Below are 14,154 nucleotides of genomic sequence, written 5' to 3'. Positions count from 1 at the left end.
GATCTTTTTTTTTTTTTTCCCCAAAGAAATTCCCACACAAAAATGGAATTTTTATCGTATTTTGGGGACACACACATTCTTTTCCACTTTTCACATAATTGGACTAAAAGTCAAGTAATGTCATTACACTATTGGAAGGCATGAACTCTTGAAATTGTTTTCCAGATTGTTTTTATTCATGTACTCTGCACAAAAATTTACATTTTAGGTAATCTTACTTTTTTGTTGCAGAAGACCTTAGCAATGAGAACCACTGACTTTCAATGAACTTGACACTCCCAGCAAATTCAGGTAACTGTTTACATACAGAGCATGTTTGCAAGGGAATTATTCTGCACAGTGCAGTGAAAATGCTTGTACCCTTCCACCTGGGAGAAGCATCAGAATATGTTCCTGTGTCCTGAGGAGAGATTTGCTATTCCATCAGGACAACAAATGTGAATTCATTAATTCACATTATATCTTAACAGATATTAAGGTAATTTTTGTTCAATTTACTCTACAGATCATCCTTTGGACCCAAATCTCAACTAGTGTTAATTGATGTAGCTCTGAATTTAATTAAACTTTGGAAGCTCTCACTGCCTGAGAATCTGTCCTGTAGATTGCTTTTGGAAAATGCTTATACTCAGCTTGATCTATCCATGATTGCAATTTATGCTTCAACTGAAGGTAAATTATGGCTATTTGGTGATTAATACTCTGTTCTCATGCCAAGCCAAGCTAAGATGTGCTGACTTAATTTATCACTAACCAGCAGTTACTATCTAACTGTAATTATAAGAAAATGCACATCACTTTGACCTTTAAGCAACTGTGTGGGGAGATCATCCCTTAAAGTTCCCCTTGAATTTCTCTTAAAGCTAGCATCTCCTTCTCTAAAGAGACTTTTGCAAGTCCTTTGCAAAAATGAGAATGTCAGAAAAGAGGACACTGCAGTTTTGAATGCAGTTTATGAGACTGAAGCTGAGGAAGGGCGTTTTCAGAAGGATCAAAGACAGAAGAAAGACAGTTTTTACTAGACAAAAAGGTTAGTCTGAAGTATGTTGTTATTATAGTGAAGAAAGGTGTTTTGGTGGTAGCAATGGGTAAACAGATGTCAAGTAAGGTGCAGGTGGATTAGTCATAAATGTATCTAGTTTTGAGTCCCAGAAACACTGAAGAGAAAATGCTCTGGATGCAGTCAATTCCATCATTAACTTTATCCCTTTTAGAAAAGACAAGGAACTGGGCTGCTTTGATCCTTTTGTGGCCTCCTGTTCTGAATACTGGTTGCAGTGGTGTGATTTTCCACTACACTGAATGAAGCTATTCAGCCACCCATTCTTAGTACTCCTTTAAGGGGGGTGCAGTGGGCACTCTACTGTACTCATGTGCATCACTGTGTTTTAGGAGTCATTAAGATGAAAATTAATGTCTGCTCAGATATTATATGCTTTATGGGTAAAAATATTCTGTATGTGTTTTTGCTTTTCTAGTGACAAGAGAGCTCCTCTAAGAAAAGAAAAGCTGCTTGCTTCAGCTCAGAAAGGGAGCAAAGAGGTGAGATTTGGTCCATGCCTGTCTATTTTCAAAGGCGGCAAAATTATCATTTTTTTCAAATTCCCTCTGGCAGCAGTAGCCAAGCCAAGTTGGCTCTAGCCAGCTCTTGTTTGTAAAATGTAATTCTGTGGAAATGAGCTAGTGACAACTTGAAGAAAAGAGTCTAAACATTCTGAAAACAATTCCAAACATGACTAAATACAAGAAGGAGACTTCTAATAACTGCCTCATGGGAATCATGAGCCTTACATACAAAAGCAAACATCATTTATTTTCTAGACAAAGATATGTACATAATGACCATCTTATTTTCTTTTTCTCTCTGAATAGTAGGTAAGTGTATGTCTCTGTATCTATTATCTGTATAAGCTGTCTCACCAAATGACTTACATTTCAGATAGCAGCAAGCAGCTTTGTCATTGCTAGAAAAAGCACAAGTTGATGTAGCCAACACCTGAATGTGATTACAAGATTAAAGCTGTGTGTGTGATCATGTATCTGCCTGGAGATCTTTATGGTACATTGTTTGGAAAGCTACCTGAGATTTTTGAATCAGAAAACAATTTACTTCTCCCTGTATGAAGTATTTCAACTTGTATTGTCAAACTGAAGCATTCAGAATCATGGTGTGGTTTCCCACACCTATGCAATGCCCCCCAAAATCTTGAGGTTTCAAGAATGTCACATTTTGATATATGCTGCTGAGTTTTTGAATGGAGAATTTTCATACTTTTCTCTGTAGCCATGAGAACTTAAGTACTGACTAAATAAAAACCAACTGCCAAATAATCACACAGTTCCAGAAGAGATTTTTATATATATGCATACATACATATATACATATAAAAATTTTTCTGTTTATGACACTTTCAACAATACAGTAAAAATGTCAAAACTATGCAAGCAGTGCATACGAATGTTGCAGTATGTATTTTAAAAAAGTAGAACCAAGCTAGTTTGTTGTCTCTGAGTGAATCCACCTCATTCCAAAGCCACTTAACATCATCCTGACCTTCTGATCCTTTTTCCTCACCCTTTTGTTGTTTGCCAACCTAAGCTGCCATAAATTTCTTGTGTTCCTGATGTGCTAAGCTAAAATATATCAAATGCAAATAGTTTTATTTCATTCTAGAACACGATGAGAAGATGTCACAGTAGTGCTGAGGACACTGTAGTTTAAAGATATAATTTCTTAGGATGTGAATGTTTGCACTGGGACCTCAGGGTCAAAATATCCTGCATGCATCCCGATTCTATGTCCCAAGCCTCTTGGTCATTAACAGTGAGCGTAATTTTTGTCAAAACCCCTTCTTTTCTTGCCTCTTGAGCAATGAAAATGCCAAAGAATTTGGCTGGAAAAATTTTAGCCAGTGGTGTAATACAGAGAAAATTTGCCAAGAAATCATTACTGTCTCAATGTGAGTGCTTGCATTAGCCAACTTAGATCAGAGAAGCTCAGGCTGTAAGACAGCTTGCCAGGGGTTGAGTTCTAAGTGTTACCTGGTCACAGATAAGCAGAGCACTAACTCTCAAATCCTGTTATTCCAGTGGTAATCACAAGCAGTATAGAAGTGATTTTATTGTGGAAATCTAAGACTCATTCCAGGAGTCCAAATACCATGTTATTAATGATCACATTTTAAGGAAGTTTTTGCACAAAAGAATTACTAGGAGAGCACGTGGCGACTCATTAAACAGAAATTCAGGCTTCATTCTTCTTCATATAGCTTGCTCAGTGCTCATCTTTAATATTTAGAAGTTCTTCCAGAGTAATGGGAATTGAGGGGGTGGGATGCATATTTCTGAGTACAGTGACAACCTATTTCATTTACCATAAGCGATTTTTTTTCCCCAAGTGAATTATGCTAGATGAATCTGATAACTGTTCAGTAACTGTGAGCACAGAACTGGATTTCTAGAATGGTAATTACTTTTGGGGTATTTTGCAGCTGACGATAATATAATGCTGTGGGTGGCTATTCTGTGTCTTTTACATTCATGCTATCTTCTTGACAAATACAGACTTGCAAGCTTTTTATGGACTCAGAAAAAGTAGAAACAAATTTGGAAGTTCTAAAACAGAGAGAAACAAAATCAACAAATAAATCTTGGGAAATCAAATCTCTGTTGCTAGACTCCTTGGAGCAGAGACTGAGTTGGTCTTTATAGATACTACAATACTGAAAGGAATAATAATATCAAACGTTTAATCATCTGGCATCCCAGTTCTATCATCTTCTCCATAGTATCGAACAGTAAACTCATTAAGAGCCTCTCCTCAACATTCTGAAATTACTACTTAGCATCAAGAGTGATATTATTTCTTGCAGCATTGTGTTACAAATCTATTTAACTTCCAAATACTTATGCCCACTGTATTTGTAAGCACATGGATTAAGGAGAGCTTTACCAGGCTGTGTGAACGTGTTTTGCTTTGTTTTGTTTCCACAAGGGACTCTTTGCAAGGTTGATACAAGGAATTGCCATTTGTCTGACTGGAGAGATGAAGTATAAATTCTTCCTGCAGATGAATGTGAGTGTTCAGCTTAGCAGCACTCCGAAATATGCTGATTGTTTTATAGTTTAAAATTCGGTATAGCAGTAGGTGCTTATTCTCACATTCCTGCCTCTTATTCAGGAGGAACAGATCTTTGACTAGCTGGTTAAATGAGTCTCACAGATTCAGTGTTAATGCACATTGTGATGCAAAGTGAAGAGGGAGTTTCTTAGGGAGAGCCAAGTCAGCATCAGGGCTGAAAACACTCAAGCAGCCCTTGGAGGTAATTGCTGTTATACATTTGACCACCAAACTGCAGTAAGTGCTTGCTTAAGTGCTTGACTGCTGTTGAACCTTGAACTTTCAAGGACATTCCCAGCAGCAGATAAATGTGAGCGCAGACACCCATTTTTCATTGGAGGGGAATTTGCCACCATAGGGTTAATGCTATCTGCTGCAGGATTGGCAGTTGAATGCTCACTGCCTCAGCCCCGGGGCCTTTCTTTTGGTTAAGAAAACAAGACCAGGACTCTTAAAGAAGAGGAAAAAAGGTTGAAAAACAGGTTTATTTTACCAGTGTAGCAAAAATAACTGGATATCTGTTTACACCGTTTTGGAAACTTTCATGGATTGTGATCCCAGCCCTCTTGACTGAATGGCTAAGTGTTGAGAACAAAGTATTGCAGATCCAGAAGTGGCTGCTCTGGCTGGGTAACTGCCCCATGGGCACCTGATAAGAGATGGTCCTGCAAGGCTTGCAGACAGCCTCTACTATATAATATCTTTGACAGTGAGATTGACTTCATGGAGAGCAATCCATTTTACTCTCTTTTCTTCAGACTAATATTTTCACAAAGCCCTCCCCAAGGGATCTCTGTATTCAGAGGGCACTGGGTAAACACCAGTGAGCCTGGGCCCTTGACTTCAGAAAGACGTAGGCACGTGATGCCAATGGCACTGCTTATTGCGCATGAAATTAATCATGTATGTATGTCTTTCGCAGAGCCAAGGCTATGATGAACTGTCAGCCAGTATAAAGCAGAAGAGGGTCAGATTTTACTGTTGCTGTGGATGCCTGATATCAGCTCCTCTGGAAACATTCAAGGATATTTTTGGTTCAAGATTAAGGAGTCACAAGATGAATTATTAACCAACTGAATCCTTCTTATTTTATGTATATGAGCAAACTGCACTACTGAAACAATATTCTGCACTCAGGGCTGTCAGTGGATATTCACACATTGTTCCTAATGTGTTGTTTCTTTCCTAAAGCAAAATTAGTTTAGATGTTTTAAACATGAACCTGATTTTACATCTTCATTTGCAGCCCAAAAACCCAGTATTGACAGGATGTGAATTTTCTTTCTACAGTGAAGCTTCAGGCCTGGATTTTCAGTCTTCACCTATGTTATTGTATAAAGTATGTCATTATACTTGTCTAAAAAATGTTAATAAAAGAGCCTTCCTTGATTTGAGCCTGCGCAGACTGCTTGCAACAGAACAAATGTTGCCACTGAGTCTCATGCAGCATTTTTGGGAATCTGGCTAAGATTATCTGAAGAGTTGTTAATTTTGAATTTGTTTAGTTTAAAAAGAAAGAAATGCAAATATAGAGGAGACAATGCCTTAAAGCAGAGACGAATGCCAGGTTACTCATATAAGAAAAACTTGTCTCCTTTTCTCCACTTCCATCTGGATCTCTGCACAGAAAATTGCCGGACGGTTTAAAAATGGTTGAAATCTTTGCTAAGACTGACCCCCACCCTGTCTCCTGAATTCCTTTTGATAGTGCTCCGCAGCTTCCTAGATAATGAAGCAAAAGAATTCTCCTGAATGCTTCTGGATGACCTGCACTGCACCAGGGAAGACTGGCTGATTTTATCAAGTGATGCTTTCCTTGCTCTTATCTTAGAACACATAGTGTCTTGTTTTTCCACCTACATTTGTTATGGTGATCCCTCATTTCCTCTCACCTCCTCCACCCTTCCCTCCCCCTTCACAGTGGCAGTAAAGCCAAAGGGAGAAGGAACCTTAAAGAAGTGGTGTAATTATTAACTAATTTTGATCTTGGGAAAAAGGGCAACCAAAGTATTTCCTGTTTCCTATAATTAAATACTCAAGACTCTGTTCTGCTGCACACACACAAGTTGTTTACTTTTAATGTGCTCTCCATGAAATATAATCCTGTGCTTTATTTCTATATCTTAGGCCAAATTCATAATTGGTGTAAACAGCTGCTACTCAACTGACAAGTACTAAAATGGGGACAGAGGAAAAATAAGGTTATAAGGTTTCATCTGCTTACAGCAGAAATGCATTTGTTCTATTTGTTCTTTCCCTTTACCTCACAGCGGCCTTGGGAAGACGACAAGTGGAGAAAGGGAAGTCTCTGAACTACATCAAAGTAGAAAAATTTGGTTATACAAACTAAAATGAATTGGGAAATCCATATATACATGGGACAGATCATGGACACTCAACCACATATACTAAAGATGAATATATCCTGCTGCTAGAACTTCCCCCAGTCTATAAGAGCTGGAAGCTGTATAAGGACTCTTAAGTCTCTGTGTAAATATTGACTTAGAAAAATGAGATATTATGATTTGAAATGACCTAAATAATTGCATCAGAAGATTCCCATGCAATTCACTGAATGTACCACTGGAACTCAATAAATAAACAACCAGGTGCAGCAGTATTTAGTGTAATTTATAGGATATCTTTCTCTTCCTGTGTGCTTAAATATGGGATTAGCTGAACCATTTTTTGAACCATTCTTCCTTTTGATCCACACGTGAATTCATTGCTATTGAGGATAGTCACATCTCTAAACACAGAACACCAGCGTGTTCTGTCACAGGTAGGCTGTCATTAGTGCAGATTTGTACCAGAAATTGTAAAGTAATATAGTATCGGAAAAGGGTGCAAATGACTGGTGGTCAGAGGAGTGCATGAGTGTGACTGTAAGTGCTCCTACTAGCTTCTTTATGTTTGGTAACCCCACATTCCATCATCTAGGGCAATGACATTGTACATATTCTTCCCAGACATCCTTTCTCAGAAAGGAGGCCTGGAAAGAGATAATATTGTTTTGTTTGTGGACTGCCCATATTTTTTTATATTTCATTTTATTTGGCACTAAAGTGTTTATATGCCCACTGTGATGCCTGCAAAGAAACCCATTTGTGAGGTTTTCTCCCAAGAGGAGTCAGATCTGCTCTGCAGCACAAATGTTATGCAGAGCATAAATATTTCTCCACTTTAGCAGCTCTTTCACAGTGATATTTGTGACTTTGATTCTCACCTGCCCATATTTGAGTAATTTCTCTTTACAGTCTGTGTATTCATTTTGGCAGCCTAAGTCATTTGTTCTTTTTTTCCCTCAAAACACTGAAGTTAATTCATCAGCAAAACTTACGCCTCCCTGCCTCATTTAAACTCACAGCAGAGTGATATTGATTTCATAGCAAACAGGAAAAGAATCTTCAAAGCAGCAAAATCAAAGTGGAACTCACTGACTATGACTCAACAGAACAAAATTTTGGTGCAGAAGTAAATCCCACCTTTTTGGTTGCAGCATAGATGATTGAAGTGAATTAATTAGTGCCAACTTGAGACTTACAAGTTAATAAAATAAAGACAGAATGACTAGAAAACTTTGATGGCATAACTGGCATTTTTTCCATTGCCTTAGAGGAGAACTTGCCCTGGGTTTCTAGTTGGATTTGTTAAGAATATGACAGCTAAAGAGTACACCCTGACTGACACACTGCTGCCTCAATGATGGAGACTTTCAGGGATGCCTCCAGCAGCTGCATGACTTTAACAGCACTATTCTCATCAGCACCTAAAATAGTGGAATTTTTAGGGGGTGCAGTGCAAGGCTGAGTTCAGTATCCAGCCATATCCTCAAATCAAAGGATTTGGCTACGTGGACTTTTCTGAAAACAAGGAGAAAAGACCACATTGCTTCAGCCTGCTGCTCACTGAATGTGGAAAGATGAGTTTCACAGTTGATGTTTCTCTGTTTAGAGACAGTAGTTTCGTGTGGACTTTTTCCAGAAATAAGGATATAGATTACTAGCTTTTTCTTCGTATGTTCTCTTTGTAGTCCATTTAACCTGTGGATTTGTGGTGGTCACAGGCTGGAAACTACTGTTCTGGAAGATGTTAGTTGATTTCTTCTCCAGTCTGTTTACTATCTCAAGAGTCTGAAAGACATGAAGTACTGTATAAGAACATTCAGAGAAGCTGAGAAGACCTGTGTTGTGAAAGCTGTTATTATTGTTCACAGTTTGTGGTATTTTTTCTTTTTATTAGTAGAAATTCTGTGCATTTAAAAACTGATTTAGAATAGTCAGAAAACCAGATTAGCCGAGGTCTCTTTCTGGTATTGAATTACTCTCAGAAGGTCATTCCAGAGCATATTCATTACAGATACAATCCACAAATTCATAAAAACATGTCAATCACTGAACTGTTTATATTGAGAGATACAACTGAAACTGTACAATATTATTCAATAAAATTACTAAATTATTATTCTTTTTATTTATTCATTTAAGCTCTGATTCTGCAAGTAGAACTGCTGAGAGTTTTTCTTATTTTTCTGTGATTTCATGCTTGAAGTATTTGGACTTTTGAGTGCTCTTATTTCACATAAAATAATTTTATTATTATTTCAAGAAAAATAACAAAAGAAGAAGAAGAAAACAAAAGAAGAAGAAATAAAAAAAGACACCAGTGAGGAAGGTGTTGTTAATATTTTAAAATTGAAAACATGCGTTTGCAAACATGCACTCCTCCTTTTTCAGTACTTTTTCAGGCGTAAAACAAAAGTTAAAAAGAAGAGGCTCCAGAAAATGACCTCAGTAAACATGGTCTAGTAAGCCTTAGGGAAAGGTGTTTTGCAGCTACTCAGGGATGTTGTATATCTTGCCACTACTGGGAAGGAGCCTGGCTGTTGCCCTGCTGCCCCTTGTAACTCATTATATCTGCCATGTCCCCAAGCTGGTCCCATGCTGTGAGACCCTCAGTACTAGTCTGGGGATTGTGAGGGGTAATGAGAGTCCCCAGAAACCAAAGGGATAAACCAACCCAGTCTGTGGAGGCTGGCATCAGGGACCACTAGGGTCTCACTGCAGAGCTTCCTCATGAAAGACAAATCAGTTACATCACCAAGGGTGGTTTGCAGGTGTTCTCTGTCATAGGAGAAAGAAAGATTCAGCCAGAGAATGAGGAATAGCAAGGATAGAAGGCTTCATGTGGAAACGGCAAGGGATAGAGCAGCAGTGCTTCTCCTGGGGCTTTCTAATCCTTCCTTGTGACACTCAGTTCTTTCTTGGATTGTACTTCCTTCTTCTGCAGTAAAAATAGACAATGATACCTTGGCTTTAGTATCTTCATGTGCAACTACATCCTTTGTGAACACACACATGGGTATACAGCAAGGTATTGCTGGGTGAGCCCAGTGCAGACCATCTCCCAGCAGACAAGATCAAGGAATGGCTGCTTTAACTCCATATTAGCTACTCCTCAGTTTGCTCTGTACTTACCTTCTCAAAGTGGACAACATGTAGCTTGTGCTCTGGACTATATAGGAAATTAGTGTGAGGTTTACTGTATAGGAAATTTGGGCACTGCATTCTATTCTCAGTAGTCTTTGATACATGAACCCATGCAAACCTGTTTCACTCATTCTGAGGATGTTTGAGCAGGGAAGAAGAACTGTGTTCCCTGTGGGAAATCAGACAGCTGTTCACTACTAAGACCGAAGCTTAAAGGAACAGTTTTACTTACTGTTAATTCTTTCCATTTACCAGTGCCTCCACTTGTTTAGTGTTAGAAAATAATGGTTAAAATGTGGTCCTGATACAAAACCATGGAGACTATATAAGAGTATTTTTTTAACAAACTGGAAAACAAGACTAAAAAAAAAAAAAAGTTTCATTTTGCTAGGAATAGTTTTCCACTGCACAGAATAATGAGTTACGAGTTTCCAAAATGTAATGGAGCCCTGGAGCTGCTTCATCTTTGTCCTTGAAACTTCTGAAATGCCTGAATCAAGGTCTAAAGGAAACTTTTCTCCCCCTTCCTTGCAGCTGAGCTTCTCAGAATCGCATACACACTTTTCTATTTTTACTTTCCAGCCTGGGCTCACTTCCAAATGTGAAACTGTGGGATTCCTGCACTCCTACATATGAGACCCAGACTGAACTCAAAGGACTGACCAGTTTACCTCCCCAACCAGACTACTTTCTTCATAGTGCACAATTGAAATTGGAGTACACTCGGGTTTCCTTACTTTGAAAAAGCTCAGAAGGAGCATTTACATCTCCTAGTGAAAGACTGCAGAATGGAGTTGAAATTAAGTTATTAGAGTTCACGATTTGTCTTGGCCCAGAGCCTAATCCAGTTTATAATCCAAGATCTATGTTGGAGTCTCTGCATCAGGTAAGTGTGAGCTGTCTTCCTTGTCCTGTCTCAGAGCTATTGAGTGCTTTGGTGTTTTTTCTCTGCTCTGTAAAAAATCAGTGTGGCGGCAAGATATTTTTTTCTCTGTTATTTGAGAAAGAAAGATGTTGCCGATGTCTTTTGCCTTGCAAAGGATGACAAGCCTGTCTGCACACTGGGCTGGCATGGGGGAGGAAGGAGAGTAGAGCTCCCTTCCCCCAGCTGCTGTTTGTCTGACGCAGAGCTTGTACTTCAGTTGTTATCAGCTGCTTTGGTAAGATCACAATGTGCTCAAATTGCTCTGAAGGTTAAAATATGTTGACTGGATTTTCTTCAGCTACCAACGCAAAAGGCTAGCTAATAGCATCACTGGCTGTCAAAAGCAGCCAGCTCCTGCATTTCTCATGATAATGAAACACACTGGAGTTTTTCATGGCTTATATACATCATGATACCCGTGCTGTGTATGTCACATCAAGGATAGGAACAACAGGCATGCCAGCCAATAGATCCATCAGGGCTTGCAAACAAACACACAGAATTGCCTTGTTCTGTGAATTGTTGGGTTTGTATTGATTTGCAATGATGTATAGAGGGAGATGAGGGCTTTTAATTCTGAACCTTTTTCTCCTAGTCCTCCTCTGAATCTCAGTTTCTGTAACAGATACCCTGCTGTTTGTTTCATTGACCTCCTGATTGCCTTCAAACCCCATTTCAAGAGCAATCTTTTGTGTCTGACCTCTAACTCCTATAAGTATCTCTAATAAAACATTTAAATACAAAGGCTGCTCCAAAAATAATGCCTCCTATTTTATTATGTTGGCCCATGACATCAGAGGAGGATGTTGGTGGTATGACAGTAGAAGGCAAACCTTCTCAACAATATTCCATTACATTTTGTTGCCATGTGACAGATAGCAGAAGAGGGACAGTCTGAAAAATGGTGTCTTTCGTGGAAGTGCAGATGAAGCAACGGTGTGTCATTGAATTCCGCCACACAGAAAAAGAATGCACCCATTTACCATTGCTTTATGGTGATTAAACAATGGATGCTAGCACAGTGATGTGGATGATGGTGTACTTCAGTTATGGCATCAGCGACATGAAAGACAAGCCACGTTCCATACATCCACACAGATTTTTACCAGTGTGGCATACAGCCTTTTGTTCATTGCTGGTGAATATATATAGCTAACAGTGGTGACAATGTTGACAAATAGTGTTTTGTAGCTGAGAGTTTGCACTTTCAACTAGTATTATTGTACTATTTGTACATGCTATAGTTTCCACAGAAATAAATAGAAGGCATTCCTTTTGGAACAACCTATACAGAACTCCCTAAACCTTCCAGTTTCCCATGGTCAGTTCTATTTTCTTAAACTCTTTTTTCTTGTGTCTCAGCTTCAGATGTCTGTGGATGCAAACTATCTCAAAATAGGTGTTACATTGTCATCAATCTCTGAAAAGTTCAGTCTTGGAGAATTTATATGCTATGTAGGAGATTCCAGTTGAGATCCTTTTTCCAAAAGTGTTTTGAATGACGTCTAATTTGTCAGGAAAGTGTCTGTACACACATGCTAGTCTGGGATATGTTTTCTTCCTCTGTACAGTTCAAACATATGTATAAACAGTATAGTTATTATAAATACTGAAAGGGTCCTGGGGGTTTGGTTGATCCTCAGCTGAACATGAGTTAGCAGTGTGCCCAGGTGTACAGTGACATCCTGGCTTGTACCAGAACTACTGTTGTCAGCAGGAGCAGAGAACTGATCATCCCTCTGTATTCAGCACTGGTTAAATACTATGTTTAGTTTTGGGCCCCTTACTATAAGAAGGACACATTGAGACCCTTGAGTGTGTCCAGAGAAGGACAACAAAGCTAGTGACGTGCCTGGAGCACAGGTCTTATGACAAGTGGCTTAAGGAACTGGGATTGTTTAGTCTGGACAAGAAGAGGCTCACAGGATAGTTTATCACTCTCTACAACTACCTGAAGGGAGGTTGTGGCAAGGTTGGTGTCAGCCTCTTCTCCCATGTAACTAGCAGTAAGACAAGAGGGCAAGATCTCAAGTTGCACCTGGGGGGATTCAGGCTGGATACTAGGAAACAACTTCTCTGAGGAAGTGGTTAGGTACTGGAATGGGCTGCCCAGAGAGGTGATTGTGTCACCATCCCAGAAGGTCTTCAAGAAGCATTTATAGATTGTACTAAGGGGCATGGCTTAGTGGGGCAATATTGGTGGTAAGTGGATGGTTGGACTGGATGATCTTGGAAGTCTTTCCCAACTGTGGTGATTCTATGATCGTATGATTCTATTCTATACTCTCTGTGAGACTTATTAATTGAGATGAAACTACATCCAGGAATAGCAGCTTTCAGGTAACAAAGGTATTTAAAGGATAAGTACTTAAATCAGTTGTTAGCATAATCTGTATTTAAGAACATTTCTATAAAGTCATATTCATATCCATTTGCAAGGTGAATATAGCCCAAAGAAACATCCTATCTTTCATACATCTATTCTACCTCAGGATAACTTATAGAACAGTCAGCGGGCAAGACATTTCCTTGGGAGATGAAATACAAATCCCCTTGTGCTGAGGAGGGATTTTAACCTCAGTTTTGTTCAGTCTCCATAAAACCTCTAGTAGCAAGTCTACTGTGAAAAAATGTCACTTTTGCTGTTTCCTTTAGTACCGGTGTGGATTTAGCTCTTTATTTTCTTTGTTTATTGCATGTGACTGTAAATGAAATGTTTCAGAAATGTCAGAACAGTTCACTTAGAATTTCCATTTTCTTTTTCTTTGGTTGATAGTGTTGAGCAAAATATAACCTTTGCTATCAAGTCATTTTGGCATTCCTGGAACAACTTATTAAGAATACGTGCCCAGTTTTACCAAGAAACTGTAGTCATAAACTAGAAAAAAAGCAGAAGAACATCAACAACAGTAAAACCCCGCCAGTGATCTATGGTGAAATTTAACCTCTTCTCAACAAAAAGACCTTGTGTCTCTGGATACTGTTACCCTGCCTTCATCACACAAAAACTCTCAATAGATTATTTAGAAATACTGATTTAAATCCTGATTTAAATGCTTGACTCTGTCCTCATTTGTCTTAGGCAAATACATTGACTTTTGGCCTTCTTTTTAACTTAAAAGGTCTGTATAGAGAAAAAATGTTCAGTGGTCCTTATTGCAATCAGCATGGATCAAAATGTTCTTGATCTAAATTACACCTACTCAATTAGGTGAAGTGTAGAGTTTCTGTGTTGCTACAACTGCGTGGCAGATGTTATTTACTTTCTTTCAAAGGTACTATAAGTATTTATCATGACACTAAACTGATTTGGTACCTAGGATAAACCCTTTCATGTTAATTTGATCAATTATTATTTTTGTATTTAAGCTGCCTACATGTTGGGTAATATGTATGTATATTCATAAGGCAGCAGTTAATATAGAGCTACTGAGGTTTTGCTGTGAATTCAGAGGCTAGAGCAAATTGAAGAACAATAGCTGTCTGAGGCACTCTCTAGCTGCATCATCTGAAGTTCACAGACAATGAGAAAGAACTGAATCATAAACTCTTGGGTGAGATTCTGAGGGAGGAAAGAGAAACTAACTGATATGTTTTAGATATTCAACTAGATACTCTTT

The 14,154-nt window shown here is 38.6% G+C and overlaps 2 long non-coding RNA genes across 3 annotated transcripts in view; both read left to right on the top strand.

The window, feature by feature from the left end:
- Nucleotides 1–864: 864 nt before the first annotated feature.
- Nucleotides 865–8,582, top strand: LOC121110297. Its single transcript, XR_005858909.2, has 4 exons — nucleotides 865–1,030; nucleotides 1,479–1,542; nucleotides 3,995–4,075; nucleotides 5,043–8,582. It is a non-coding gene; the product is annotated as an uncharacterized LOC121110297 (long non-coding RNA).
- Nucleotides 8,583–10,017: 1,435 nt separating this feature from the next.
- Nucleotides 10,018–14,154, top strand: part of LOC101751662 — a 33,370-nt gene continuing 29,233 nt past the window's right edge. The window contains exons 1-2 of one of the 2 annotated variants that reach the window (XR_006938680.1): nucleotides 10,018–10,109; nucleotides 10,192–10,495. This is a non-coding gene — a long non-coding RNA (uncharacterized LOC101751662). Of the gene's footprint in view, nucleotides 10,110–10,191; nucleotides 10,496–14,154 lie in introns of those variants that run through there. The other variant, XR_006938679.1, reaches the window with a different exon arrangement.

The sequence above is a fragment of the Gallus gallus genome, chromosome 3 (assembly GCF_016699485.2).
Source record: "Gallus gallus isolate bGalGal1 chromosome 3, bGalGal1.mat.broiler.GRCg7b, whole genome shotgun sequence".
NCBI classification, from domain to species: Eukaryota; Metazoa; Chordata; class Aves; order Galliformes; family Phasianidae; genus Gallus; species Gallus gallus.
Note: the sequence above shows the minus strand (reverse complement) of the source record. Positions and strands in the feature narration are given on the sequence as shown.